Source organism: Gekko japonicus, unplaced genomic scaffold (genome assembly GCF_001447785.1).
Source record: "Gekko japonicus isolate JY-2015 unplaced genomic scaffold, Gekko_japonicus_V1.1 scaffold2561, whole genome shotgun sequence".
Lineage (NCBI taxonomy): Eukaryota > Metazoa > Chordata > Lepidosauria > Squamata > Gekkonidae > Gekko > Gekko japonicus.
In genome coordinates, this window is record NW_015175444.1 from 142,049 (window position 1) to 152,085 (window position 10,037).

Sequence of the window (10,037 nt, forward strand, 5' to 3'; positions counted from 1 at the left end):
GAAGAAGGAGAAGGAGAAGAAGAAGAAGAAGAAGAAGAAGAAGAAGAAGAAGAAGAAGAAGAAGAAGAAGAAGAAGAAGAAGAAGAAGAGGAGGAGGAGGAGGAGGAGGAGGAGGAACCCAGTGAGGTAGGTGGGGGTGAGAGAGCTCTCTCGAGGACTGCCCTTGAGAGAAGAAGAAGAAGAAGCGATTGGATTTATACCCCACCCTTCACTACCCAAAGGTGTCTTGGAGTGGCTCACAAACTCCTTTCTCTTCCCCTCCCCACAACAGACACCCTGTGAGGCAGGTGGGGCTGAGAGAGCTCTTGACAGAAACTGCTCTTTTTTCAAGGACAGCTCTTGTCAGAACTACGGCTTGCCCAAGGTCATCCAGAAGAAGAAGAGATTGGATTTATACCCCTGCCCTTCCCTACCCAAAGGTGGCTCACAAACTCCTTTCCCTTCCCCTCCCCACGACAGACACCCTGTGAGGTTAGGTGGGGCTGAGAGAGCTCTTGACAGAAACTGCTCTTTTTTCAAGGACAGCTCTTATCAGAACTACGGCTTGCCCAAGGCCATCCAGCCAGGTGCATGTCGAGGAGTGGGGAATCAAACGCGGTTCTCCCAGATTAGAGTCCGCGCACTTAACCACCAAACTGGAGACGACTGAGAGGTGATATGATAACCATCTTCAAGTACTTGAAGGACTATCCTATACAGGTTGGTATGAAGTTGTTTTCTGTTGCCCCAGAAGGTCAGACCAGAACCAACAGGTTGAAATTAAATCAAAAGAGTTTTTAGCTAAACATTAGGAAGAAGAAGAAGAGGAGGAGGAGGAGGAGATTGGATTTATACCCCGCCCTTCACTACCCGAAGGAGTCTCACAGCAGCTTACAATCCCTTTCCCTTCCCCTCTCCACAACAGACACCCTGTGAGATAGGCGGGGCTGATAGAGCTCTTTCAAGGACTGCCCTTGAGAGAACAGCACTGAAAGAACTTATAACTGACCCAAAGTCCCACCAGCAGCTGCATGTGGCAGAGTGGGGAATCAAACCCAGCTCTCCCAGATTAGAGTCCGCGCTCTTAACCACTACACCAAACTGGTGTAGCTGTATTATACCAAGGCAAGGCAGATGTTAGGCAAGGACCAACAGAACCACCTACTTAAACTGGCCGTGCCTCTCCAGTATGGTTGCTGACCTCCAAGTGAGTCCTGAAGATCTCCCAGAATTACAGCTGATCTCTAGTCTCCAGAGAGTTCTTCCCCTGGACGAAATACCCACTTTGGAGAGTGGCATTATACCCTGCTGAGGTCCCTTTCGTCCTTAAACCCTGCCCTCTTCAGGCTCCACCCCCAAATTTCCAGGAACTTCCAGAGTTGGTAACCCTACTCTCCGGTTCGGAGAGAACCAGGTTTGATTCCCCACTCCTCCACTTGCACCTGGCTGGATGACCTTTGGGTAGTGAAGGGCGGGGTATAAATCCAATCTCTTCTTCTTCCTCTTCTTCTTCATCCCCACTCCTCCACATGCAGCTGCTGGCGTGCGCTTGGGCCAGTGAAGAGTTCTCTCAGAGCTGTTCTCTCAATGGCAGTTCTCTCAAGAGCTCTCTCAGCCCCACCTACCTCACAGGGGGTCTGTTGTGGGGAGAGGAAGGGAGGGAGATTGTAAGCTGCTCTTAGACTCCGAGTGAAGGGCGGGGTATAAATCCAATCTCCTCTTCCTCCTCCTCCTTTTCCTCCTCTGCCAGTTTGGTGTAGTGGTTAGGAGCACGGACTCTAATTTGGGAGAACCGGGTTTGATTCCCCACTCCTCCACATGCAGCTGCTGGTGTGACCTTGGGTCAGTGATGAGTTCTCTCAGAGCTGTTCTCTCAAGGGCAGTTCTCTCAGAGCCCCGCCTACCTCACAAGGTGTCTGTTGTGGGGAGGGGAAGGGAAAGGAGATGGTAAGCCGCTCTAAGACTCCCAGTGAAGGACGGGGCATAAATCCTATCTCTTCTCTTCTTTTTCTTCAGAGGTCCTTCTCAGGCCTACTGCCAGGGGTTGGATCCTGATAAATAGGCAATTTCCATTGAGATTTATCTTTTCCTTCAGTGGAGCCACCTCATGTTGTTCCTCAGGGTGTCGTCTCCTAAGAAGACCTATTTCATGGAGATCAGTGGGCTGCAAGAAAGCTCAGTTCCTCTGGTGGAAAATTTCGCGTGGCTCCAACCCCTTAGAGCAGTGGTGGCGAATCTATGGCATGGGTGCCAGAGGTGGCACTCAGAGCCCTCTCTGTGGGCACGCGTGCCATCGCCCCAGCCAGGCCCAGACCATCATTAAAGTGTCGAATTCTCTGCCAAATAATTTTAAGTCAATGAAAGCATTTGGGATTGCTTTCCTTACTTTGTTTGGATCATCTTAAATTAATGTATGAGTTGTTTTTTTCTAAAGTACAACCTCAGTATTCAGGTTAAATTGCCATGTTGGCACTTTGCATTATAGCTTTGGAAAAAGTGCAGAAAAGGGCAACTCGAATGATAAAAGGGTTGGAACACTTTCCCTATGAGGAACGGTTAAGGCGCTTAGGGCTCTTTAGCTTGGAGAAACGACGACTGAGGGGTGACATGATTGAGGTTTATAAGATTATGCATGGGAAAGAGCAGGTAAAGAAAGAGGTACTTTTCTCCCTTTCTCACAATACAAGAACTCGTGGGCACTCCATGAAATTGCTGAGCGGTCGGGTTAGAACGGATAAAAGGAAGTACTTCTTCACCCAAAGAGTGATTAACACTTGGAATTCACTGCCACAGAATTAACACATGGAATTCACTGCCACAGGAAGTGGTGGCGGCTACAAGCATGGACGGCTTCAAGAGGGAATTAGATAAGCATATGGAGCAGAGGTCCATCAGTGGCTATTAGCCACAAGGTATAGATAGGGGCTCTGGGGCAAGTGATGCTCTGTCATCTTGGTGCTTGGGGGGGGGTCAACAGTGGGAGGGCTTCTAATGTCCTGGCCCCACTGCTGGACCTCCTGATGGCACCTGGTATTTCTGGCCACTGTGTGACACAGAGTGTTGGACTGGATGGGCCTTTGGCCTGATCCAACATTGGCATCTCTTATGTTCTTATGTGTTGGCACTTTGCGATAAATAAGTGGGTTTTGGGTCGCAGTTTGGGCACTCGGTCTCTAAAAGGTTCACCATCACTGCCTTAGAGTGTGACAGAGTGTTGGACTGGATGGGCCATTAGCCTGATTCAGCGTTGGCTTCTCTTATGTTCTTATGTTCTCTTAGTGTAGTAATCAAACTAGGGCATAGGAGTCCAGGCATCAGCCCCCTACTGTGTCGTGAAACTTTATGGTTATCTCTCTCTGAAACATTCTTAAAACGTATCATTTGCCTTTTTAAAATTATAGCTTGACTATGATAATTATAGTATTAAGACATGCCAGTATCCAGTGCTCCCAAGTCTAAGCTGTGGAGTCTTGTGAGCAAAAAATCTACTCTGTGAGCTCCTGGCATTAAAGTTGTGAGCCAGCGATCTGGCTGCTGCATCAATTAGTTTGCTCTGGAGCCAACCTTCCTGAGCTGAGACAAAAATGTGTGAGCCGGAGGCTAAAAAACCGTGAGCTAGCTCACACTGACTCAGCTTAGAGGGAACACTGCCAGTATCTCAATACCATGTAAAAATTAAGTTAAATATTTAACATTTAATGGCTAACGTTAGGGCTAAATAACTTTTGAGCTTTAATAAGGTTATACAGTGTATAAAGATTAAAGGTAAAGGTTCCCTTGCTCGAAAGCCAGTCGAATCCGACTCTAGGGTTGCGGTGCTCATCTCCGTTTCAAAGCCGAAGAGCCACCGCTGTCTGAAGACGTTTCCGTGGTCATGTGGCCGGCATGACTAAACACCAAGGCGCATGGAACGCTGTTACCTTCCCACCGAAGTGGTACCTATTGATCTACTTGTCAATGTTCCCTCTAAGCTGTGGAGTCTTGTGAGCAAAAAGTGTACTTTGTGAGCGACTGGCATTGAAGTTGTGAGCCAGTGATTTGGCTGCTGCATAAATTAGCTTGCTCTGGAGCCATCCTTCCTGAGCAAAGACAAAAATGTGTGAGCCGGAGGCTAAAAAACTGTGAGCTAGCTCACACTAATTCAGCTTAGGGGGAACACTGCTTGCAATTTCTTGCTTTCGAACGGCTAGGTTGGCAAGAGCTGGAACTAGAGACGGGAGCTCACTCCATCATGCGGCACCCGGGTCTCGAACTGCTGAACTACTGACCTTCCACAGCCAGCAGTTCAGCATCTTAACCACTTGAGCCACCGCAACTCCTATATAAAGATTACTAAACATTTATTGATGTAGCATTAATTTTTTTAAAAAAGTTATTGAGTTTATGACATTGTATGTACAAAACAAGAACACATCGGTATCGTACAACCTTGTGATAAGTAAAATATTGAACATATAAGATATATCGAACATCGTACAAAAATACTTCTCTATTATGTTGCATTGGAGAAGTGGATCATAACACCGAATTTAAACCAACCAACTACCAAACGTATCATACAACCTTTTTAATGTCAGACATTAAGCAAGTTCATATGAACCATTTTTTTAAGGAACCACATTGTGAGAAGCCAGATAGCCTAATACAGGAAATCACTTTACTACAGATTTGGAGTATATGTCCCTATTCATATGTAGCATTAATAATAATTAGGATTGAGGGGGAAAACACTCTTGAATATTACAAATATGTCCTATACATGACACGTGTATTGGTTAGGGAGAACTAGGTTTGATTCCCCACTCCTTCCCATGCAGCTGCTGGAGTAACCTTGGGTCAGTCACAAGTTCTCTCAGAGCTGTTCTCTCAAGGGCGGTTATCGAAAGAGCTCTCTCGGCCCCACCTGCCTCACAGGGTGTCTGTTGTGGGGAGGAGAAGGGAAAGGAGAATGTAAGCCGCTCTGAGACTCCTTCAGGTAGTGAAGGGTGGGGTATAAATCCAATCTCCTCTTCTCTTCTCTTCTTCTCTTTATGTTTATTGTGTGGTTGATCATCCTTGCTATGTATATATTATATATTTTGATCAGTCTTATTTCCCTGTTCCTTTTCCTTTTAAAATATATATTTTTAAAAATTCAATGGGTGACCTCGGTCACACCAGTTTGGTGTAGTGGTTAAGTGTACAGACTCTAATCTGGGAGAACTGGGTTTGATTCCCCACTCCTCCACCTACACCTGCTGAATGACCTTGGGCAAACCATAGTTCTGACAAGAGCTGTTCTTGAAAAAGAGCAGTTTCTGTCAAGAGCTCTCTCAGCCCTGCCTACCTCACAGGGTGTCTGTTGTGGGGAGGGGAAGGGAAAGGAGTTTGTAAGCTGCTCTGAGACTCCTCTGGGTAGTGAAGGGCGGGGTATAAATCCAATCTCTTTTTCTTCTTCTTCTTCTTCCTAATGTTTAGCTAAAAACTCTTTTGATTTAATTTCAACCTGTTGGTTCTGGTCTGACCTTCTGGGGCAACAGAAAACAACTCCATACCAAGCTGTATTGGGTAGGCCTTCAAGTACTTGAAGATGGTTATCATATCACCTCTCAGTCGTCTCCAGTTTGGTGTCGTGGTTAAGTGCGCGGACTCTAATCTGGGAGAACTGGGTTTGATTCCCCACTCCTCCACTTGCACCTGGCTGGATGACCTTGGGCAAACGATAGCTCTGATAAGGGCTGTTCTTGAAAAAGAGCAGTTTCTGTCAGAGCTCTCTCAGCCCCACCTACCTCCCAGGGTGTCTGTTGTGGGGAGGGGAAGGGAGAGGAGTTTGTCAGCTGCTCTGAGACTCCCTTGGGTAGTGAAGGGCGGGGTATAAATCCAATCTCTTCTTCTTCTACCTCACAGGGTGTCTGTTGTGGGGAGGGGAAGGGAAAGAAGTTTGTGAGCTGCTCTGAGACACCCTTGGGTAGTGAAGGACGGGGTATAAATCCAATCTCTTCTTCTTCTGGATGACCTTGGGCAAGCCGTAGTTCTGACAAGAGCTGTCCTTGAAAAAAGAGCAGTTTCTGTCAAAGAGCTCTCTCAGCCCCACCTACCTCACAGGGGTGTCTGTTGTGGGGAGGGAGAGGGAAAGGAGTTTGTAAGCCCCTCTGAGACTCCTTTGGGTAGTGAAGGGCGGGGTATCAATTCAATCTCTTCTTCTTCTTCTTTTACCTCACAGGGTGTCTGTTGTGGGGAGGAGAAGGGAAAGGAGTTTGTAAGCCGCTCTGAGACTCCTCTGGGTAGTGAAGGGTATAAATCCAATCTCCTTCTCCTCTTCCTCTTCTTCCAAAATATTTGTGGAGATAGTGGGCGGGGGAGAGAAAAACGATGAACACTGCCTTGAGTTCCCTGAAGGAAAATTGAACTCAAAATATATCGATCTTTTTAACTTTACATACTAGGAACTGGTATAGAGGTTACAAGTACACATGAAACTGCCTGATACTAAATCAGGCCATCTGTCCATCAAAGCCAGTATTGTCTAATCAGACTGGCAGCAGCTCTTCTAGGTCTTGGACAGTCGTCTTTCATATCACCTGCTGCCAGAGTCTTTTCACTGGAGTTGCTGGGGACTGAACCGGAGACCCTCTGCATTCCAATCAGATGCTCTACCACTGAGCCGTGGTCCCCTCTCCACACGCAAGAGCCAGTTTGGTGTAGTGGTTAAGTGCGCGGACTCTAATCTGGGAGAACCGGGTTTGATTCCCCACTCCTCCACTTGCACCTGGCTGGGTGACCTTGGGCAAGCCATAGTTCTGATAAGAGCTGTTCTTGAAAAAGAGCAGTTTCTGTCAAGAGCTCCCTCAGCCCTGCCTCCCTCACAGGGTGCCTGTTGTGGGGAGGGGAAGGGAAAGGAGTTTGTGAGCCGCTCTGAGACTCCTTTGGGTAGTGAAGGGCTGGATATAAATCCAATCTCTTCTTCTTTTACCTCACAGGGTGCCTGTTGTGGGGAGGGGAAGGGAGAGGAGTTTGTAAGCCACTCTGAGACTCCTTTGGGTAGTGAAGGGCGGGGTATAAATCCAATCTCCTCCTCCTCCTCCTCCTCCTCTTCTTCTTATTCTTCTGTTTGATGTAGTGGTTAAGTGTGCGGACTCTAATCTGGGAGAACCGGGTTTGATTCCCCACTCCTCCACTTGCACCTGGCTGGCTGGCCTTGGGCAAGCCATAACTCTGGCACAGCTGTTCTTGAAAAAGAGCAGTTTCTGTCAAGAGCTCTCTCAGCCCCACCCACCTCACAGGGTGTCTGTGGTGGGGAGGGGAAGGGAAAGGAGTTTGTAAGCTGCTCTGGGACTCCTTTGGGTAGTGAAGGGCGGGGTATGAATCCAATCTCTCTCTTCTTCTCTCTCTTCAAATCCCTTACCCAGTTGACTGGACGACACACATCGACACACCCCTCTTTTCCACATCATTCCCTCTGGAAGAACGTTCCATCATCTGTCCTGATTTGAAGAGTATCTAATAACCGAGTTAAGATTTCCACATGTAACCCAGGTGTTGGAAATAAGGGCAAGTTCAAGGCTTAGGGCCTTCCAGGGCTTTTTTTGTAGAAAAAGCCCAGCCGGAACTCATTAGCATAGTAGGCCACACCCAACAGCAGAAACTCATTATAAGATAAGAGCACTGCAGCATAAGTTAAATTTAATGTTAACCCAAGAGATAGCGAAAAGTATAGAATACGTGAAAGCATATTATTTCGATTATGCAAACAAACCGTCACGGTGGCTGGCATATAGATTAAGAAAAGAAAGGGAAAAACATAATATCCTGGCATTAAATAATGAAAAAGGAGAAACACAGTATGGTGCACAGGAAATGAAATTAATTATAAAAAACTTCTATAAGAATTTATATAAACAAGAGACCCAAAATATAGATTTGATGAATAAGTATGTTCAAGAAAAGGAGCTTTCTCAAGGTTTAGGGCCTGCTCCCACTCGCACACCTTGGCTTAAGCAAAGCAACTATTTATTACAACAAGGAAAACACAGTTCTGTACACAGGGTGTTGTACCTCCCACCCCCAAACTCCTTTCCCTTCCCAAACTGTTATGTACGCAGACCACCATCAGGGGTCTGCGGTTAAAGCAGGAGTTGGTCCCCAAACACAAAGGGGACCGAGGATCCTAGTCCACCGGGGGTCCACCAATAGCACCCTTGGCAGGAGATTCAAACCCTCCAATAGGGACAGAGGTGTGCCAGGTGGAGTGCATATAGTTGGCCTTGCAGGGCCATTGTATGTCTCTTGTTGTGAAGTGCAATAAAGGCGTCTGAACGCATGTCGTGGTCCGAGTTCTCCATGCACCGAACCCAGTACTTTTCACAAACCAAAGGTCCAGTAGTCAGTGCTCCAGAAGTACTGCTCTCTTGTTGGAGCCGGCCCGGCCGCAGTCCCTCAGAAGCAGGCCTCCAGTGTGAAGGAAAGTTCTCAGGGCCTCTCTTCTCACCCTCCGAGAGAAGGAACCAGCTTCAGTCCAAAGATAGATGATCTGGGGGCTGACTCCTCCAGAAGAAGTGCCGTCCATCAAGGGAGGGCCCGCACCAGACAAAAAGCTTCTTCAGCTGAGGCCTTTCGGCAATCCAGTCTTTGGAGAGACAAACGACTAGGCCTCTCTTTGCTCCACCCCCATCCAGGTTCTTGTCCCCCCCCAGTCACTCCCTACACACACTCCCCCCAATGTGCAAATTAAATATTTCATTGCTCCACCCAACAGCACGGGTCATTTCCTGCAGGAGCGCACAGGAGCGGAGCTCCGGTAGTAAAGAGCCCAGGGGACGGGGACATGCAACAAGCCCCACCCCCTGCTCCCAGCAGCCCTCAGAGCAAGAAGCAGCCAGGGAAGTTGCAGAGCCAAAACAGTCCAAAACAGTCTAGTGGCACCTATAAGACCAAGTTTTATTCAGGTACAAGCTCTCCCTCCTCTGCGAGAGAAGATCTGCATGTCCGTCCGTCCGGCCACCCAATAGCTAGCAATCCAAAACAGTCCAGTGGGTGTTGCCTTCTGACACACTTCCGGTGATGTCAGGGGGCGTGGCATATGCAAATGAGTTATGCTAATGAGTTATGCAAATGAGTTCCTACACCTCTTTTTCTACGGAATGACCCCTGCCCAACAGCATATATCCCCAAAGTTCTGCTCTGACTAGGACTGCCAACTTCCAGATGCAGCCTGGCTTGGGATCTCCAGGCTACCAAGATCAGTTCCCCGGGAGAAAATGGCGGCTTCGGCACGTCGACCCTATGGCATTCGACACTGCTGCCACTCCCCCCCCAAACCCCAGCCTCCCCAGGCTGCTCCCCAAAAATCTCCAAGGGATTCCCAGCCCTGCTTCTGCCAGCTGCGCTCCGGCTGGAAACAGTTCTCTGAGGGCTCCAAGATCATCGGTAGCACTGATGACACGAGAGACTGAACCCAGGACTCCTGGCAAGCAGACTCTGTGCTCTGCCGCTGTGGCCTTCCTTGGTCACCTGACTTGTGCAGGGGGAGAGCCTCTGATCTAAAGGCAGAGGGTCCCAGGTTCAATCCCCAGCTTCTCCAGGTAAAAAGATCGGGCAGGAGGGGATGGGAAAGACCTCTGCCTGAGACCCTGGAGAGCCACTGCCAGTCTGAGTAGACAGTACTGACCTTCATGGACCCAGGGTCTGAGTCAGTAGAAGCCAGCTTCATGTGTTCAAGACTGTCAGGGAAGGGACTGTGACTCAGATGCAGAGCCTCTGCTTAGCACGCAGAAGGTCCCAGGTTCAATCCCTGGCATCTCCACTTAAAAGGACCAGGCAGTAGGAGATGTGAAAGACCTCTGCCTGAGACCCCGGAGAGCGGCTGCCAGTCTGAGTAGACAATACTGACCTTGATGGACCAGGCAGGAGGTGATGTGAACGACCTCTGCCTGAGTCCCCGGAGAGCGGCTGCCAGTCTGAGTAGACAATACTGACCTTGATGGACCAGGCAGGAGGTGATGTGAAAGACCTCTGCCTGAGACCCCGGAGAGCGGCTGCCAGTCTGAGTAGACAATACTGACCTTGACGGACCAGGCAGC